The sequence below is a fragment of the Achroia grisella genome, unplaced genomic scaffold (assembly GCF_030625045.1).
Source record: "Achroia grisella isolate CSIRO2021 unplaced genomic scaffold, CSIRO_AGI_Agris_v1 utg445, whole genome shotgun sequence".
Taxonomy (NCBI): Eukaryota; Metazoa; Arthropoda; class Insecta; order Lepidoptera; family Pyralidae; genus Achroia; species Achroia grisella.
Genome location: NW_026712860.1, coordinates 1,941,637 through 1,964,668, shown reverse-complemented (window position 1 = coordinate 1,964,668; position 23,032 = coordinate 1,941,637).

Below are 23,032 nucleotides of genomic sequence, written 5' to 3'. Positions count from 1 at the left end.
TAATAATTCCCTCCCCTGTTATAAATAAATTTCCATATACAACAATAGTACACAAATCTCTATTTCCAGAAAAGGAAAGGATTTAGTGCACAATTGCCACGCTAGCCAAGCGGCTTAGTAGGTTTTACTTCAATTTTCCATCTCATGCGCTGGCGTATTGTACTTTATTCGCAAGTCTGCTCTTACGACATCCTATCATCTCCAATGAAAAGAGTAGTGACTCATATACTCTTATTCAAACACCACTATGCAAATGCTGATATAAAAATATATTTAAACTTAAGTTTAAATACATTATACAAATAAATAAGTGTGTGTATGTTGTCATCCTTAAAATTTTCATTAACAATGGTAACGGATGATATATTATATAATATAAATCCGGATTAACGAAAATAATTTATTCGTATGATTGCGGAATGATTAATGGGAATGAAAGATTTAAACTGGTTTTACTATGGGACACTTAATTAAATTTTTATATAATTACTTTCCGCAGAAAATATTTTCATTTAACACTATTAATAAAAGAATAAGGCACTCTTTAATCCTTTATTAATGGTATTTAAAAAAATAACAATTTCACTGAAATATACACTATTTCAACTTCAATCATTTGACTGACCTAAAAATTTCAATTCAAATCAACTTTGTTTAATAAAATTTATTACTTTGGACTACAAATGTCTATTTAATATACATCGTATATTCAAGTGTAGGCATGTTATTACAGTATGTATATGTTATAAATATACATCACGCCTTTATGTTGTTAACCTTATAATTTGCAAGCCTTACAATTCGGGTTTATTTTTAGCAGTACTTGTTTTGGCATCGATACCGCCCAATGAATAGAAACCCCTTACAACGTTTGTGCAACACATCATAAACCTAATTAGTGCTATAATCTTATCAATATTATTGATCTAAATTTAATGATCTGAGGCGAATTTACTACGTACGTATTATATTTGAAATATTTAATTAAAACGTTGAATGTTCATCTATTACAACCAGATAATTTATTAGTTCTTTCGTTTATTTTCTCGTCATATAAAGTGACAACAGTTTATTATTTTAATATTTTTATTTATAAATTAAAAAGTAAGAACAGATTAATGATGACAGAGTAATGTACTCGTAATTAAATTATAATAATTATTTTCATATCTATTGTAGATCTGCAATTATTTTGAAGTACAAATATTTCGAACCGTTACCTATATACATTGACAAATTAATAAATGGAACCTGTATTATTCCAGAGTAACTATTTTTTATATTACATATTAATATATTAATAGATACAAGTCATAAAGTTATGAATACCCGAGATAATCCACCAGTGACTTCCACAATATTGACATAAATATTAAAATATCGTAATGGGCTAATATATAAAAGGTAAATATTACTTATTGGGGCATAACGGTAAAGCACACATATCACTAAAAGGAACCGGAAGGTGTAAAGAACATAATAGCACACCATCTGACATTTAAGAAGTCTGGCATTGAGCCAACGTTTATTGGGCACAGGGCATCAGGGCTGGTACTGTAATATAATCATATCTTCCTGTGTTTCAACAATACACTATTATTTTGCTTCATTTAGATAGGATTCTATTCGATCGTCGTGTAGTTTTAAACAGAAAGATTAATATTATAAAGAAGGGGGGTATCTTTATTTGAGGAAATTTAATAAATTTTCACCTAACTAACCTCACTCACAATGAAGACGAATTTCTTGACTCTCGAATAATAATTGTCATGACAGATGAAAATATAGTAAGTGTATTAAATTCCTTATATACCTACTATATATTGTTTATATTTTAATAATAGGTTACAATTCCTGTGAGTTACATTGAGTTCATATTTAGTAATTTCACTGGCTTGAATTATTTTAACGTATCTAAATCTACTATATAATAATAGAAAGAATAGACATTTCCATATAAAGAATTCTGACAACCCTGATTGACGTTGTCTACCTCATTCTGTTTACTTGGAGTTCATATTTTATTCGTTGCGATAGCCAAATGGTACAAACAGGTATCAGCTATTTCCACACATGTACAGTTAATTACGATATAATGGAATTAAATCCGTAGAAGTAAACAAATATTGCAGTTGTGACAATAATTAAAAGTGCACCATAATATATGATACAATATTTTAAAAAGTTACATAAGTAGTATTGAATCGCCCAATTTCAATGTTTTCTTCGCTATATTTACGTGAAATTTAAAGAATAGGCTTGAAATACAGATAATTAATCAAATCCAAACTAATTTGATCGTTACTTGTAATTAGTTTAAAATGGAATTGAACATAGAAAAGTGTTTCATCACAACTGTTATTACACCAGTTATTTTTGTGATACTTTTCTATTTAAGATGATGACATACTCAAATAATAGAACGTCATTTAGACTAAATAAAAATCCACTTCAAAATTTGCAAGCAATAAAGGACACACCCGGGTAACCGCGACTAGTGACATAAACATATGCAAATGTACAATTATAGTTGCGCAAGCGCAGCTCAGATGTAATGATCCATCGCCAACCGGTTAACATTTCTCGTGGCCTTAACATCGCCGAATATGTTTCGACACACACAGAGATCAACTTGGCTTTATTGTTGGTCATTCTCGTCTGCAAACCTCTGTAACCGCGTCAGCTGATCGATACAAATTTCGTGTAGAATTTTCATTGTAGGTATTAATATTAAAATCAATGTCACAAAATTATTTTTTGTAAAGCGTTTTTGCGTAAATCTACTCAAAATACAAAATTCTAAGGAAACACTCAATAATATAATGTAACATTAGATTAAGTAAGCAAGTTAATATTAAATGGACACTTTATAAAAAAAATTACAAAAAAATATCACTAGTAAATAAATAAATTCCGAAATAAATACTTACCCCTAAAAATATTACATTATTTATTTTTTTACTTATGTACATGTGGTAATATCATTCATAATTACATAGTACAAAATTTACACATGTTTACGAAATAAAAATAAGAATAGCAGAAAATAAGATAAATAAAAGCCTAGTAATAAGTCATATTGTAAAAAATGCAAATATTGTAAATTTTTAAAATTATAATATCCCTGTTAGATTAAGTGTAGTATTTAATAAATATTTTTGTTCAATATTGTGTGTATTCCGTAGTTACAAGTGAAATGTACATAAAACAAAAATGTAGCAAGTGTGGAACTACTCAATTTATTTTCTTGTTTTATTCATGAAGGAAAACAGGCCTATTATATTATTGTAGTCTCTATTATATATATTATTCTAGTATCTAATACAATTATACAATTATGTCAGTGAGTTCGTGATGTTAATAGTTCAAATTTATTTATATTAAAATGGACACAATAACTACAATACTAATTCTAACTATATAAAGAAATTTCATAACACTTTTGACCGTTGTACCTACTGAGTGCATCACCTTGGCATAGAATTTTAAACAGCTAGTTATTATAAATCTGACCATTATTATTATGCTAATATTTCTGACCCTTGTAGATAATAGATGCCTACAAATCATACAATGATGTTCGAAATTACTGATATGAGAGGGATAGAGGGGATTGTAATGGGGACTAGTGGTCCCAGGTCCAGACTTGACGTGAACCATCATGTTATTTATTAGTGAATTACGACGGGCTAATAAACCTAACTTAACGCTCAACCTATCATCTTCCACCATGGTTCTCCATACCAGCGTATAACTATTGTTAGCGCAGGCCGTTACATTATTTAACTAATCACCCATTAAAAATATTGTCACTAGTCTACATCACATTAAGTGAATTATAAAAATATTAAGAAAAAGGTTCCCTTGAATCACCAGTTTCAACATTATTATATTTAAAAAATCGGTCCAACGTTGGCTACAGTATTTTATGGAGTCATTTAGGAAATATATTATACTTTACCGCCTTCTGCAAGTTAATAGATGCCAATTTCTACACGAGCGGAAATCCTAAAAAGCTCTACCTCACGCTTACAATGTATTGTAAATAGGCATTTATATTTTACACGTGTATGTAATATGTGTAACAAGGTTCTAAATACATAATTTACTTAATCAGGCAAATAACAGTTGCGAAGTAGCAATATTTTTTTACCATTGATAAAGTACATTATTCGATATTATTTTATTATATTTACCTGCCATACTTGCAATTTTTATTCATGAAATTACTGATGATGTAATTTTTTTCTAATAATTAAATCTTTTTACAGTTTTTCTACCACTACTCTATATGTTCTTTGCTCTGCTCCTTCGTCTGACCATATCCTAAAATCTTTTATAAAAGATATAAATTTATACAATAAAGTTTTATTTATTATGTATAAAAATATGTATAAACAAACGATAACATACGATATATAAACCATGCATTTTAGAACATTGACCTCAACACGTGCACGATAATTCATATTCTAAGATGATAAATTGATGAGTAGAAACTACCTTGAACTCATGACTCAGTGGCACAGTTACAAGTGAGTGCATCTCCAGGCTACTAAACAATTGCTAGACGAGCTAGCTTACTAAAACAGCCATTCAATATAAATGATAGTAAATGAAATGGATATGGTAATAATATAGATATAGCAGCACATTCGTCGTGTTGCAAATTATGAATTATTACAATATGTATTTTGAATTTATTTAAAAAAATATATCTATATACATCATTTATCTGTAGTACCCCTAACACAAGCTCTGCTTAGTTAGTGCCATGTGAATTGACCAGGTTTATTATTATTAATAAAAGTCATTGTGTCCAAAAACAATTATCAATACTCGTTAAGAACGGTTTAGCACACCACTTTACTTCCGATGGTCGCGGGTTCGATTCCTCGCACGGTGCAAACTTTTATGTTCATGAGTATGTATGTTGGTATCGGTTGGATGTTTTCGTTAAGAATTGAAAATTAATAATACTGTGTGGAGAATCTGGGACTTTTGCTTTTAGTAGCTGATAAATATAGCTTCAATAAATATTAAAACAATAATTTATATTACAGTTCTACGCATTTAATATTGTTATAAAAGGGATAAGTTTTCTGGACATAGCAAAATGTCACTGCTTACAGTTGAATTGATTACGTAATAGTATGCCGTATCCATAGATTATACATATTACCTTATTCGTTGAATGAAGATGAGTAAGTACCTACCTTGAACCGAAGTGCGGCTAACGACCTGCTCCCGCACATCAGTTGCATCATAGGCTAATGATCTATAGTTACTATACGATGGCCGGTCAACGCACTTATAGTATTTGATTCAGTATGAAGACGATTAGATTATTAAGATCATAAATTTGATAGTATAATTAATTAACAAAATAAATGGAAGCTACACAAGAGAACACTAAATTAAATTAATAGTTTTTAATTAGACAATTAGACCATTATCTAAATCAACTGTAAAAGATATACTTTAACTGTATAAGCATATTATTGCGGATGTACACATATAACTTTTAAATTTTATCAAATGAAGTTGTAAATATTATTTATAATTACGAATAAATCAACACTTAAATGCTAAAGTAACGATGTCTGTCATACATCGACAAATGTACATAGTTACGGGATAAATAGATAAACACATGCATTGAATTTTTTTCACATATTGGATTCCGCGCGAGTACGAAACGTCAAGAAACTGCTAGTAATATATATGTATTTACGTATAATTACGCTAATATATAGTATACAGACAATGTACATAACATAGAATATAAATATTTCTTTTTTTTATTTCTAATACATCTAAATATATATTAGACAAAATATGTAGTTGGTACTCGTGGTTCTAATGTGTTGGGAATATTTAGTGGATGATATTTAACTTTTATAAAAAATATTTCTTCTTTCTTTCTTCTTTAAATCTAACATTTCTTATAAAGGAAGGATTTTAAAATTTCCTAAGTACGTTGAGTATAACTATAGCTTGAATATAAACTTACGCCAACTTACTTATACACCAGCTGCATTTCTATTTACTGCACCCGCTACAATGTTACTCAGAGTCGTTCAGTGCATTTTCTTTTATTTCCTTATTTTATAACTCCAGATACCTATTGATCCCTGTTTATGGAGCAGTGCCATTTTGTTATCTGTTTATTACATTGATCTTGCCAAAATGGATAAGTTTTAGATCGGGATTGAAACACCGATGTGAAGCCATAAACTCTTTAATGATAGTAACTATGTTCTAGAAAATATAAAAGTCTAACTACATATTACCTGTAAATTCTACCGTGATAATCAATGAAATATTAAAGTCTCTCATTCATTGTTAGGAATTCTACCTGACTTAATACAATGAATCAATTTATACCTCATCATTCACTCAATTAGTTCTGACAAATCATGCACAAGTTTTTCGTTGGACTTGCTTGGAAATCTCCATTTCAAATCTCATTATTTTTACATCTGTCCCTTCACGTAGTCATGCCAGCGCTGTATTACACAACAGCTAGACGGGCTTGTCTGACCTTTCGCTACAAAAGTCTACGTACGATCTAGATTGGTAGATAAACACATGTGTCGGGCCCGCCCGGATAGCTTACGAAATTGCATTTGAACTACCTTATGTGGATTCGATGTAACACAGTGAAATTGTATCTGTTTATGCATATAGATAATACGTATATGGAACATATTTATGGATAGCAATAAATTTTTTAGTAGTAATTAACCTAAAGGGTAACAGTTTGTAATGTCATGATATTTATTACTTTCCCTTACGTGAACCAGCTTCTTTTATTATTTCAAATCGTATAAAAGTACGCAAGTACGATCGATTTGACATCTATTTAGAGTCCAAATAATCGGCCAAAATAATGTGTGAAAAATCAGCCAGACCAATCGGATCCCACAACTTCAAGAAATACGCTATTTATATTATATATTAGACGGTTTTTAACTGATATCAAAAAGTTATAAATTCGTCTATATCTTTCATATCCACATATGTCATGTTACTCTATAATATCATGACTGCTCAATATTTTTGAAGTGAACGTCCTTGATTGTTCCGAAATATATTTTTTTATTCTCGATTTTATTCAAATTTATTACGATTAAATTAAGTTCGATAGCTCTATTTAATACATACATCCCTATTTCATCATAATTAAATTGCAACCGATTAAAACTGGATCACCAGTGGTTCATAAATATTTTAAAGCGTTTGTATGCGATCGTAATCGCGCAGCTGCAATAATCTTATACTAAATATTTAACACAAAATCTTCAAGTCATTCACACAAATCATAAATTGCTCGATATGTACGAATCAACTTGATAATTAATGCAACGTAACGATTAATAGACTTGTGAAATAATTATAGAGATATATAGTTACCTATATATTTGTCATGTAGGTAAGTGACCCACTTGCAACTGTGGCTGGATTTAGATAAGTAATAAATAAATTGTCTAGTATAATTCATCTTTTGACGGCCACAGTAGTCTAGCGGTTTCACACATCCCTTTACTTCTGATGGTCGCGGGTTCGATTCCTCGCATTCCAAGCATTTGTATTCTAGTCATGAGTATGATTGTTTGTGTCGGTCTAGATGTATTCAATGTATATTAAGATCTATTTACAAATATCTAAGTATTTATATTAGTTGTCTAGTACCCAAAAAACAAGTTCTGCTTACCGTGGGACTAGATGGCGCTGTGTGTGTGTGTGTGTACAGGCTTATTTCTTTATTTAATAAATAAATAAAGAGCAAATCACTGGTTACTATAATATATTAACAATATGCTGTCCCAATATTTTGTAAACTTTACCTCATAGTGTTCGTATGAAAATATTTAAAAATAATACTTTTTGAATAAATTGGTCATAGATGTACCACAAAAATATCAACAACTGTTGTATGTTTTGCTTTAGATTTTTTAAATAAACGTCACTGTACTATTAAAAATAAATGAGCACATTAATTTTGTCATTTATAAGAAATATATAACAGAAATAAACAAATATTGGAGATAATTAACAAAATCTATTTTATCATATTGCATTATTTAACAGTGAATAAACCCTCTTAAACAACAAATTTAACATAATTAATGTTTATTTTATTAATCTATTTCATTTATCGAGTATAGTATAGTAGTATTATATACATAGTACTAGTAGTAAGTAATAATTTATTCTATTTAACAAGTTAAATTAATACATTTATTGAGACCCTTTCTGTTAGAAAATATAACACAATACAAGCTTTCCATGCAGAATATTATAAAGTTGGAGTTATGATAGTTGGTGGTTATGAACTAAATTAATACTCACGCAAATGTAGCTCTAGGCATTAGGATCTCATTATTAGACTAAAATAAACTGTGAATACTGTATAAAATAAATTTAATAAGAATGTTACTATGGCTTTATGCTACATACAATGTGCATATTAATGTTTTTAGGTATTTTGTACCTATTTTATTTATCCCGAATATGAAATTATGGATACATTAATTTTATTACAGTTTGAATATAATATAATGCGAAATTTGCTTTGTTATCAATTGTATTATAAAAAGGTGATTATTCAAAGAATATTAATATAAGCACATTTGAATAGTTTTTTATTTTTATTTAGCGCCAGAATAATGAGGAGGAACTGTTACAACAGCGCAAAATGCTGTTCAATAAATTATTGACAATCAGTACTGTCTACCAAAACTATGTACATAATAAAAAATTAAATAACAATTGTTAATAATAATATATTTTAATAATAGTTTCACCATTATTTAATGTTAAATATAGGGTAATTGATACAAATTACGACATGATTTTAGTAAGTATTAAGGAAGTAAATATACGAAATTACAAGATCTAAGGCATCGCACCTAAGGACTCTGGAATGGCAACTCATGCGTGGCATATGATTACGTAATGTCCGTAGTGCTATTCAAGTGCTTACTATCGTAGGATTGATTTGCCATTCCAATTGCATATTATAAAAATACTATTTTACATTTAAATTTATAAATCAATTATGTAGTCAGTGCAAAATTAAGACGATTAAGAAAATAAGACGACAAAATCTTATTTACATTTACCTATATAGTTTTCACAATATAAATTAGTATTACTACATTAAAAATATGTTTTGAAAGCACTATTGCTATGTAAATTAGACTTATATTTCTACAAATTTATACAAGATGTCTGTATATTGATATGGTTTCTCTTAATATACGTTTGCTATATATTATGCTGACTTCAAGTATATGTATTTTATGTAAATTTATATAATACATCTTTATATTTCCTTTTTATATGCACATAAATATGTTAAAAAATTTTTTTAGTATCTGCATTTTTTACATAGTAGTCACCGTTTAATGTAGGCTATTTAGAATTTTAGATAAGTACCAGTCTCATAAAGCGTAGGTATATTTGTATTTCTGTGATACTTTTAATATTTATTTTAATTAGTGGCATAAGAACCAAGTTATAATTTATACCTACATATATTTTGTTTTGTACTCATGCGAGGTCATTCTTTGTTGTCATTTAAATATAGCAATTAACTATTATGCTCAGTAGTGATCATCATGTACTTATATAATTAACAATAATACCAAACAACATGGTAATTATTTTATTTGTATAATTTTAGGCGCTCAATCACGGAAATACCTTATTATAGCTAGAACTATCTTCAACAGATATTATAAAGAAATCCCAAATTCGAAATTCAATAACGAAACTATTTCAAATACAATAAGGTTTATATTTCATTGATATCAAGAAGTCCTATGGACGGACTATTTTTTTTTTGAGTAATTTTGTTAGAATTCTAATTTTGTATGTTTATTCTATTGATTAGAGGAAATAAATGAGGAATGCAAATTATATTTTATGAAAAATATATCTATATACAATGATATAGACACATTTATATTATCAAATACAGTAGGTAATAGGTGTTGTATTACGAATCCTTATAAAGTAATAAATAAAAATAGAGAGTGGACTATATCATTACAAAAGAAAATAAGTAATGGAAAAGGTAGCAAAAATAAGATTTCGACCTGGATGAACGTCTTGAACGATGAACGCTCCGAACACCCCAAAGTAAGCAATGTAACACCAAACTTACTCACCTTTGCTCAGAAACGTCCCGATGTGTAGTACTGTTTAGTGGCCACGCACTTTAGAGCGTATTATTTCATATTGTAATAATTAGATCAATATTTTTCTTGTTTTATATAGTTAAAAATACGGGGCGTCCTTTTTATTCCAATTCTTATTTTCAATTGTTTTTTTTTTCTAAATTCGAAATTTAAGTGGTCACATGCGTTTATTTGTGGCCAGTATTACCAAGCGGCCTTTGCTCTAGTAAGCAAGCCGGTGATACAACCTGCTTAGACTAAGGAGGTTCGGAATACGGAACAATATGCAAAAATAAATTTGTTTGTATATTTGAAATAGACATGAAGACAAGAGCAATATGTAATACTTTTATAATTGTGTAAATTCATAGTTACTGTATAGTTATTGTAATATATTAAATTACATCATAATTTTGAATTTTTTAATGTTAATTATATATGTAATTTTTTAATGTTAATTAATTATATATTAAATACTTATTTCGTATTAATAAGTCATTTAGTGACTAGCGATTTTAAATTTGTTTTACACATCTATCTAGTCTAATCTAGCATGTACAATTCTAAGCAGAAATATATGTGTGCGTAATACATTTCATTCACTGATTTATGGCAATTATAATTACTGTAGTATATTGGCCACCAGTGTGTAGTAAAAAAAAATATGTGAATGTTCTTTTGCCAATAATAATAATAGAGAATAGAAATATTTTGTTTTAATAATATAAATTATATACGTATTTCATAACTATGTTAATTCGTATGTATGTAGATATATCTACTTTTGGTTAAGTACGTATTTAACTGCAAGGCTTTAGATATATTACTATTAAAAATACGGTCAAAAGTGATCGATAGAACTGATAGAACTGTATTAAATAACAGTTAATATATAGATATTTACTAATATTTAACACAGTTCTATCGGATAGTAAACAACACCTTATGAGTGATTAAGAATCAAAAACAAAGATACAATTATAAAAAAAATCATAAACATTGTTATTCCAGTACGCAAAGGAGGAAACTGCAACCTATAAGGATGCTCTCAAATCGTTCCGAGTGGGGATCCGACACACGGCCCCAATGACGGACGAAATGATGAGCATGGTGCGCTCCTCAGTTCTCCGGGAAGTTGGCAAGATCACGGAAGCTGGGAAGGGCCCTCGATTTGTAGGTTGCAGTTTCAAACCTGGTTGGCTGCTAATCACTTGCCAGAATGAGCCGACCAAAATATGGCTGGAGAGCATAACGCCCTCCCTAAAACCCTGGGCCGACGCAGAACTCTCTGTGTTGGACGAGAGAGCGATGCCCAAACCAGCCATTGGAACGGCCTTCATCCCCAGTTTGGAGACAAGGTCGGTCGATGAGGCACTCAGAATGCTGAAGTCCCAAAATGACTGCCTAAATTCCGAACTGTGGAAAATACTCAACCGTAAGGCTGAAGAGAACGGTACAGTCCTGACCGTATCTCTGGACGAGCCTTCGGTTGACTTCCTCAGAACACAGGACTATAAAGTCAACCTTGGCTTTAAAAAGGTCCTGTTCCGGGTCAAGGGGATCTCCACGCCTACACAGCAGCCTACTTCGGACGGTAATGGAAGATCTGCCACAGAAATACCCACACCATCCGAAGCGGCGAAGGGCGTAGACACCAACGCCAAACCCGCCAGAGGCAGCTTTCCCCAGCCAAAGGGGACCTCGCAGACGAGGATCCCCAGTTTCAAGACGGGACGGAAAGATCGCGGCAGGAGCGCCACAGCTTCCAATCGCAACCCAAAGGGACGCCCACGTCCCACAGGGAAGGCGAAAGGAAGCTGCTAACACGCCCACACGCAAGCAATGTATCAGAGCCAACATTGTCCAGGTCAACTTACATCATGCTATGGCAGCAACAGCGGTCATAGAAAACCTCTTCCGCAAAAACGACCTGGACCTTGCTCTGATACAAGAGCCATGGCTCAACAAAGCCACGCCTTTAGGCCTCAATGCCTCAGGTAATATTCTTTTTAATACCACTGGCACTAAACCTAGAGCATGCATTCTTTTTAATAAGAAACTAGATTTTCTGACTGTTCCAGAACTATGTACAGATGACCTAGTGACAGCCTTCGTCAATTTCCCTGGATGCACAGGGTCAAAAGTACTGGTCTGCTCTGCATACCTACCTGGACATGATGAAAACAACAAAATCATCAAAGACCCGACAACCGGCCTACAGCCTGTGGTGGAATACGCCCGTAAGCACAAGGCCGAACTCCTCGTGGGCTGCGATGCAAACGCCCATCACACAAACTGGGGAAGCTCTGACATCAACACCAGAGGTAAGTCACTTGATGATTTTATACTAACCAACTGTCTTCAAATCCTAAATACAGGGTGCACACCGACGTTCGTCACTGCCACAAGACAAGAGGTACTAGATATAACACTCGCGACCGACAAACTGGCCGAATATATCACTCATTGGCATGTCAGCAATGAGAACTCCATGTCTGATCACAAGCACATCAGATTCACAATTGAGGCTGCAACAGACTCAAACCCCATACTCTACAGAAACCCAAAGGCTACAGATTGGCCTAAATACAGAGACAGTCTTACAAGCCTAATTGCGGACCTTCCGAAGAGTATCAAATCTCCTCTAGAACTAGAACTCGCTGTGGACATACTTCTAAGTGGCATAATAAGTGCCTACCAGAACAACTGTCCCATCAAAACCAAAACCGCCAAATGTAAAACACCCTGGTGGAATAAGAGTCTAGAAAAGCTGAGGAAGAAAACTCGCAAATTATCCAACAGGGCTAAAAAGGGACCTTTCGAATGGGCCCAATATAGTAAAGCCCAAACGGAATACTACTGCGAAATTAGGAAAGCCAAAAGAGCATCATGGCGTGCTTTCTGCGAGGAGATAACTCAGACTCCCCAAGGATCCAGATTACACAAAATGCTTGCCAAGGCGCCAAATAACCAAATTGGACTTATGAAAAGGCCCAATGGTACCTATACGACATCAGAGGAAGAAACTCTACAGCTGCTATCTACAACCCACTTCCCTGGTTCGGTTCATATCTCAAGAGATAAGGAGAACCCTCCAAGCTCACATCTATTATCTATTATAATCTTTCAAGCCATATAAATCATCGGGAGAAGATGGAATTTTCCCGGCCCTGTTACAACAAGGGCTTGACATCCTATCTCCCTATCTGGTAAGAATATTTAGAGCCAGCTTTGCCTGGGGTTTTATACCAGAACCATTAACGAAGGTCAAAGTTACCTACGTACCGAAAACCGGTCGAAGAGACTACTCGCAGCCAAAGTCTCACAGACCTATAAGCCTAACCTCTTTCATAATAAAAACCATGGAAAAGGTTCTGGACCAACACATTAGAGCTACAATCCTCGAAAATGCTCCCCTGCACAGGAATCAACATGCCTACCGCAAGGGACATTCCACAGAGACCGCCTTGCTCGAACTCACCGACAAGGTCGAGAAGGCCTTTGAGGACAAACAAATAGCTCTATGTGCATTTCTCGATATTGAGGGTGCTTTTGATAACACGCCCATAGAGACCATCTCACAGGGACTCATCCGCAAGAAAGTGGATGAAACCACCACTCAATGGATCAAAGCAATGCTCTCAAATCGAACCATTAAAACTACTCTTCACAACAGTACGTTAGAAATCCGACCTACCAAAGGATGCCCTCAAGAAGGCGTTTTATCGCCACTGCTGTGGCTACTAACGGTAGACCAGCTCTTAGATGTTATGACCAAAAACCAATTTGTGGTACAAGGCTACGCAGACGATTTAGTAGTCATGGTCAGAGGGTTCTGTGCAACAACAATATCAGACCGCATCCAAAGAGCACTAAACATCATAGTTAAATGGTGTAAGGAAAATGCATTATCAGTAAATCCTGATAAAACAGTAATTGTTCCGTTTACAAAAAGGAAGAAACTTGACAAACTTGTCATGCCTAAAGTAAATGGAAGAATATTAGAGTGCTCCAAAGAAGTCAAGTACCTGAGCGTAACCTTCGACCAAAAACTGACATGGAACACACACATAGACAACATAACTCAAAAGGCGAAAACATCCCTAGGTATAAGCCGACGGGTAGCGGGGCCCAGATGGGGAATCAACCCCAAAATTGCCCTATGGCTTTACACAGCAGTGGTGAGACCGCTTACCACCTATGCCTGCGCAATCTGGTGGAGGAAAACCCTCCAATCCACAGCTGCCACCAAGCTAAACAGCCTACAGAGAATTGCTTGTCTGATTATTACAGGAGCCATGAGCACCACGCCGGGAGCAGCTCTAGACGCATTATTGGACTTGACGCCCCTTCCTCTATTCATACAGGAAAAGGCGAAAGCCAATATGCTCAGAATAAGTTCCCAAAGGAGGATATCTTGGCATTCCCTGGCCATAAAAACTATACAAGACTCGATTATGAGTGATCCTATTCTGGGAATGCCTGAAGACAACATGGCACCAGAGTGTAACTTTGTACAATATTACAAAATCGAAATATCTGGAAGAGACGAATGGCAAAATAACCATACACCGTCTCACTCAGAGCATGACCTAGTCTGGTTTACAGACGGGTCCAAAATAGGAGATGATGTAGGATGTGGAATATGTGGTGTAAAACCCAAAATCTGCAACTATATAGGCTTAGGAAAATACGCCTCAATCTTTCAGGCAGAGACTTACGCCTTAATTAGATGTCTGGAAGTAATCCTAAGCCTCAACTACATCAATCAGAACATATACATTTATTCGGACAGTCAAGCTGCTCTACTAGCACTTAACTCGTACGAAATCCGTTCTAAACTTATTAGAAACTGTATCCTGCTACTAAATGAAGTAGGAAGCAGAAATATTATTATACTGAGATGGGTCCCCGGGCATTCAAATATTGAAGGCAATGAGAATGCCGACCATCTGGCAAAGTTAGGGGCAAAAACCGTCCAACTGGGCCCCGAACCCTTCTGTGGTGTGCCTCGTTGCCTAAAACTGGGACATCTCAAATTAATAACCAAACGAGAAGCACTGAATCACTGGCAAGAAATGCCAGGATTAATACATTCAAAAGACCTTATATCGGGCTTCTCGACCAAATACTCCAATAGATTACTGCAATTGAGTAAAAACAACATATGCATGATGACTAGGGCCCTCACAGGACACTGCAAATTGAACAAGCATATGGCTAAGCTAGGCCTATGCACGACAAGTATCTGCAGATTCTGCCAAACTGAAGAGGAAACGCCGCTTCACATCCTATGTGGTTGTAGCCCACTCATGCATAAACGAAATATCTCCTTTGGAAAGTTTACACTCTTTCCCGAGGAGATAAAAACGATCGCTCCTAAGAATATCCTTCAATTCTTGTCCCTGACGGGTCTAGGTAGCGAACTCTGAAAAGGGCGAGCATAATAGATCTATGTAGGTCGCAGTGCTACAGGTGCTACACATCTGACAATAGCCCAAACAACCCAATAAAAAAAAAAAAAAAAAAAAAATATTCCAGTTACATAAAAATTAAAAATGTTATTACGGCATACAAAATAAGGGCCTACTTATTGTTCAAGATACGAACATCATGTCATCATTTAGAGCCCGTAATAACGCACTTAGATTGCCATTTCGGATGATTAAAAAGGCTGTATATCAAGTTAAAATGTGGTAAAATTATAGTTTTATACCACTTGTTCATTATCATTTATCTCCAACGTGATACCCTTATAAGTGTTATTTCATTATAAGGCAAATCCATCATTACCTACAGCAGATTCATTTGCCACACAGAATTCTAGAAATGTCTCATCAATATGTATGCACTCATAATCTGCTGATAAGATCCTGTATTTACAAACATACTTGAATTGCGTCAAGGTATAAAGCTAATATAAATCATTATTTACACCATAGTGGGAAGAAAACTATGTTAAAAATGACTAAGCCGTTTGGCTATTAGGGCTAACTCATATTAAAGCTGAAATGTTGTACCGCCAAAATTGGCGACACTGTCCATCGTTACATTTGTCCAAAGACAAGTCCAATTTTTATATGCTGTAGATGACACTTACAGCTTCACAACACCAAAATGGAGGCGAATGCAGAATATACTCCAAACACGTGGAAGAACATAGAACGACTGAATACCAACTATTGTCTGACATATGCGGTCTAAGAGTATGGTTAAGGATAAGAACCTTGACTCATGCAGTAGTAATTGTGATTTCATTTGGAATAGAAGAGATGATATTTCATAGGAGAAATAATCGCATATAATATATGTACATTAAAAGTTAGCTTATTTTTTTATCTTCGCAAATTGAGAACTGTAATACTATTTTAATCCAATGTATTCACTCAAATAATGTTTTTGGTGTTAATTATAGCGTTAGGTTTTATAATTATGTACGAAGTGGTACATTACCTACAAATATTATATAATTTGTAACATTACCGATATTCCATCATATCGTGTCGTATCGCGTCGCTCTTATGCGTATCAACTCTATGAATAATACCGATTTGACCCAAAGCGGACTTGCAATTTCGTCGACCTAAAATAGCATCCGTTATTACAATTTCGCACGTTTTGTAACGTTTTAGTCCTTCTTTTGTAACGTTCACGGTTACTTAGAAAATTCACAAGTAAGTATCACTGTGAAGTCTAAATATGGCTGCATTCATCAAGAGTTTGCTCCAAATATTAGCAGTCACGCATTACATTGTCACGATTTGCAACAAGAATAAACTGACGCGATTCAGATATTAATTTTACGGTTTTTTTTTTATTTATGCCGTTAATAGTATCCAAATAATAGTTGTAGTTGTTAATTAAAAAAAATATTGTTATATTTCAATAGAAATATTATAAGCATTAAGATTGTAATATTTCATTACTATATTCTTACTGACCAACAAATATTTATTTAAAAATCATATTATATAATAAGCTGTGCACTAAATCCGTACATGAGATTAGCTGTGCTACCTACTGCCTAACCTAAAGGTCAGATATAGTTGCTTTATATAAAGATTGTTACTTACATAATGAGATCATAAAGATTATAAGAATAAAAAAAATATGTACCTAATCATCTAACTGTTAATTTGAAAATGGAACTCAAGGTATCTGTAATTTATTACAATAGACTTCGTTAAATTACTTCTTATAGCTATAAACGTAAAGTATGAAATACAATAGACATTTTTTTAATATATATTAGGTCTTAGCAGCAACTTCGTCTACATTTTTTAAGTGAATTTATAGCCTGTATAATGCGTTACTGTAGCGACTGCTTGAAAGTTAAACACCATATCTATCTCTATAATATTCTAAAGTTAGTAATGTACAATTTTTAGATAATAAGAATAATTCTACAATGCTTTTAGTTACTTAAAACATGTAAAAAAATCATTTAATAAATTTACAAACCATATAATTTTATTTAATGATGTCTACAATTTTCACTTACTTGTACTTAAGTAATAAGGGGTTAGTAAATCAGAATAACATTTTATTAGTATCGAACATCTTTTGATCTTTAATTTAATTAAATTATATTGATAAAGTAATTAAATTTAGCCCTTCTAAGCTTGTGCACAAATTAATAACTGTAGTACCAAATAGCCTAAAGAGAATAGACGGTCGAAAAATAGTTGGATGGACTATATGAAAAATGGTATCCAGAAAAGGAGCTAACTCAGAGTAAAGCTAATGGAAACCAGTAAAAGAAGATGAGAGACTACATCGACCAAACAATAGCATGAACACAAATCAATAATATAATAATATACCAAGGAGTCAAACGTTTAGTTTCAGATTAAAAACCAACAAAAACAGAACGTTAAAGACAAAACTGTATCGGAACATTAATTCTGTTGGAAAAACTTCAAATTCTCGTTCTGCCTAATGGTAAAGTTTTAACGAAGAGAGGTTTCAACTTGTTGGACTTTCAACTTCTTTATCGTTTAAAATTAAACCCATGTTAGCTCTCGTGCCGTCACAAAACTAATTAATTTACCAATTCCTAATTTACTTGATATACGTAAACTGAAGCTTGTTAGCATAATAAATTTAAATTAAAACAATAATTTACAAAACATAAACATCGCTTGTTATATAGATTATAAATTTAACAATTTTTTTACTCAATAATATTTATTGACTAAAATGGAATTGGTTTGTCTAAATATTATTAAGAATCTTTTACTATTATTATCTAATTTACTAATACTACTAAGAAGGTTCGCTGGTAGAGAATGTCATATGGCATTAAGTTTGCTAAATTGTACAATTTTATAATTGGAACAAAAGAATAAGTAAAAAAAATCTTTAACATATATATATATATATATTTAGAGCTACGCCACGCGAGCTACGAGCTATGCGAATAACTTTAGGCTATGTAAAAAGAAAAATGTAAATTATTAGATTTTTCTTTAATCGTTTGATACAGTATTGTAAAAAGTCCTATGCGTGGGTACTTTGATCACCTATCTGCCAAGATCCGCCAAGCAGCCTGCTTTATAAGCTATGTTTCAATCGAGTAAAGCAGTTAAATTACAGAATATAGAGACGTAACTTCTTTTACGTCTCTATATTCTGTATCGTAATCTTAGTCACTGTATAACGTGTTGTCCGTGTTTCTAATCATGTATATATATATATATATATATAGACAATGGTTACGACTTACCATCACGTGTCACCAGTTTCCACCAAATTCTCATAGAACACCACATACTAACGAATTTATTCAATCAATAGGTATAAATTTCCCAATTTATTAAGTGAAGAATTACCAACTTTAACCTTATAGAATTGAAGAGGGTTACATTTTTAATTTCTAATAGAAAACCTAGACTATTAAGAATACGTTCATGAATTTTCATGAACGTATTCTAAATAGTCTTTGAAATCATAAAATATATCGAGCACTTAGCTATAATGATTACGAATAGGACTTGATCTACATTCATATGTATATGCCTATTGAAAAGGACTGTATGAATTATCAAGTAGTCGGCTACATACAGCTAACGATTTATGACTAACCCCGTCTAACGATCTTGACTTCTTTATTATAGAAACTATAGCTTCGTAATAAAAATGTAACTGTCTGGCCATAAAACCATAAAACCATTGAACTATTAGATATTATGTGATAAAACTATAATGAATCCTATCATACATACTCATATATAGTAAAGTAATATGATTAGGAGTTATGCGATATGTAATACACGTTCTATATAAAATAATAAAACGCGTATAATAAGATTTTGAAATTTGTCTTCATATAGGTACTGTGTTTAGCGATAAAGACCAAAGTCAGACGATTAGCAAACCATCGCACTGCATACATGAGGTGTATGTGATGGAAGTCATATAACTTATTACACAAATGATTTTTCAGGAAAACATTCTCGAAAAGATATTGAAAAACGAATCAAAATCTCATGAGTAGTTTCGAAAAAAATAGAGCGAAATAATATACATATGAAAGCATTGCATTCATGTACAATGTAAAAAGTAATAATTAGTTATTATAAGTCCCATATTTCACTCTCATTACTTATATTCAGTACATTAATTTTTAAATTTGTTATCTATATTCTAAGAAAATAGTTTAACTGTCGTACCATCATTGACCGTAATCTATCATTTAACGATGGGAAAGCGTGATTATGCCTTATAACTATCATACATATCATCAAACATCAACACGACAAGCTATTAATATTCGCCCACCATGACGGAGCTGGTTCATTTTACTGGAATATAGTTCAAGGCAACACACTCGAGACCGCTTGTGAAGTTCGACCATACTAGCCTATCGCATAACATATAACTATGTACCTACTTCACTTCAGATCTGTGGAGTGTACATCCAAACACAGAAACAAGAAAAGAAGAAAGGGTTTTTTAATGGACGATAATGGAATGGTGCACTCGTCTAACTAAACAGTTTATACTGGCGTGACACCAGTAGAGGATGGCAAAAATGAATATGAGGTCAAATCAGTTATACCATCGTGACAAATTCACCAGGGATTTATCTTTATGGGGGAACCGTGTGGAGGTCAACCTAACATAATGAATTATTAGCAATGTCCACATTCCTAACAACTCCCTTCTCCCTGGAAAAAAGTGTATAAAAATTAAAACTGAGTAAAAAATTTATACAAAAAAAATCACTCATATGTTATAAAATGTACAAATTGTTATATACCCTATTTCTCTCAGAAGAGAAATAGGGTATATAACAATTTGTATATTAAAAACGTTTGTGTATTTGACTGTACATGTTAATATATATTTATAAAAAACGAAACACTTCCCAAAGAATACACCGCATTCTGTGTGAATGTTATAGTACTCCATATACTGTCTTAGTAGTGCTTTTCCCTGATTATATCTAATTCGATTTACATAAACTCAATAAGGACTTTACGACGTGACATAAAATTATCCTTTTTGTCAATGAATCTACATTAATTTATTTAAATCAAAATTATAGTATACAAGTGCAATATCATTTAACACAAAAGATTAACATATTTTATTTTATAAGAAATTAATAAATAACAATGTACATATATTACGACACAATAAAATATAGTAGTTAACTATTGTTTTGACTAATTGATTTCAAACACAAAGACAACACGTTCTTGAACTTAAACATGATCTATAATATTGATAGAATGTGATTATTGATATAATGAAAACTTTATAAGTGTATCGTTAATTATAGTGAGTAATTATATTATCTGCAGTTGGTATAATAATTCAGTTTTAAAATTATTAACAAAAGTTTTCATTTATTTTACTTTTATAATATTCCTATTATTTCATTTGTTAACCAAAGCAAAGAATGTCTTATTCTCTACGTCATAATAATACTATAAAGTTGCATACTTATCTGGTATGCGGTTAACCGGAAAATATTATCTAATTATTTTTAACGAGTTTTTCTTAGAAAAAATTATATCACAATGAATTCATTTAATTTTTTTTTCTCTTATCTTTATTATATGATAATTACTATAGAACACGTTCTGCCTATCCAATAATGTATACATACGAACACATATATAATCATATATATAATATATTGAAAATAAAATTAAATATCCATAATAGGTAACTAATTATGTGAAAAAAGTATGCATAGTCATTTTTTCAAATTTTTTTAGAATTTAATTGCACTACTATTTTATTCCACTTGATTTTATTATATTTTTCCGAATACTTATGTGTATAAAAACATATAATAACTATATTATATTCACTTTTTTTTTCTCTGCTCTCTGTGTGTCTACATCATTTAGTTTCCATAAGGTGTATTACAAAAAATGCGGAAAACATTGGCGCGATATAAATTCGCAATGCGGATTTACTCCTGGAACTTGTCAGTCAGAGCAGAACGTAATCATTTGTCTTAGTTATGTCAGTCACAATTATCCTCATCTACGACCGGCTTCTGCAAGCAAGTCTTATGAAAATCACTATTTTTGTGTTCGAAATAGCAAAACTCTACTTCAATTTATCCGTATATTCTTGCCTAAATAATCTGTAACTAAATAATTCCTTGCCTGCTTTCCTACGTGTTTCCCCTTCCTATCTTAAGATATTTAAGTGGGACATTAAAAAACAGTATAGCGACTGCTGATGTGACAATCGCAATATTTAGACTATACATATCATATGCAATGAGGTGGATCGTGATGACTTTGACTATCTACTATAAAAAAAATCGACTAAAAAAAAGTAGTACAGATTTCCGAATATAAAAAAGTACCAACCAGTAAGGTACAAGATTAGTAAAATAAGTATGCCGAGACTTTACATTCATAGAAGTAAAATGTTTCCTCAAGAAAGAAAGCGCTAATCCCATAATATTTTTTGCACCTATCATATTATCATGTCTGTTAAAATCACTCAGTCTGTAAGGAAACCTCTAAATGTATTTCAGGATTATCACTTTATTTTCTGGTTTAGTATTGAAATAACTTATTCATTTTAAGTAATACTGTTACTTACGCTTTGTATAGCCAGTATATCTAAGAGTATTTATCAATACATAGTTAGGTACACAAAATACAAGTAAACATGAATCTAGGCAAGTTACGCAAATACAGCACATTTAAACTTTTCAAGATTAGTTGATGAGTTGGCGGATCCATTCACTCTGCCTACACTTAAGTTGACAATCGTATTTATAGTAAATTTATACATAGGTCAACTCATTTGCATGGTAACCTGTTTAACATACAAGGTAACAACAAGAACTTAATACACATATTCAATATTATTTTTAGGGTGTCGAGCCAAATTTATATCTATAGAAAAGGTTATTGGGTATTCGTTGGTTCATTTATTAACCCAGAAACATTGTATAAAGATTTGTAATTTATTTAGTTACTAAATATTAAAGTTTATACAAAATAAATATTAAGTATTTTATTTGGAAATGTAGTAAAATTATACTATGATTCCTATGTATGGCATAGGAATCAACAACAATACAAAGGCACCAACTTGTTTTGACTTCTTACACTTAGTTTGTACTTATTCAGTGAAGAACAGAACTTTTTCACCATTCGTGTTGATTACACGGACTATTTTCCCGAATGAATCATTCTTCTTTATCGGTAAAAAGAATTCGATTCATCGTTACAATGAAACTCTAATATCATATTTTATGAGTCTCGAAGTACATGTATCTTTGTAGGTTCGAATTATAAGTATAATAGTTTTTACCTGTAACATCGTCTGCACAAACTTTTATCCCGTTAATCACCCCCTGATGG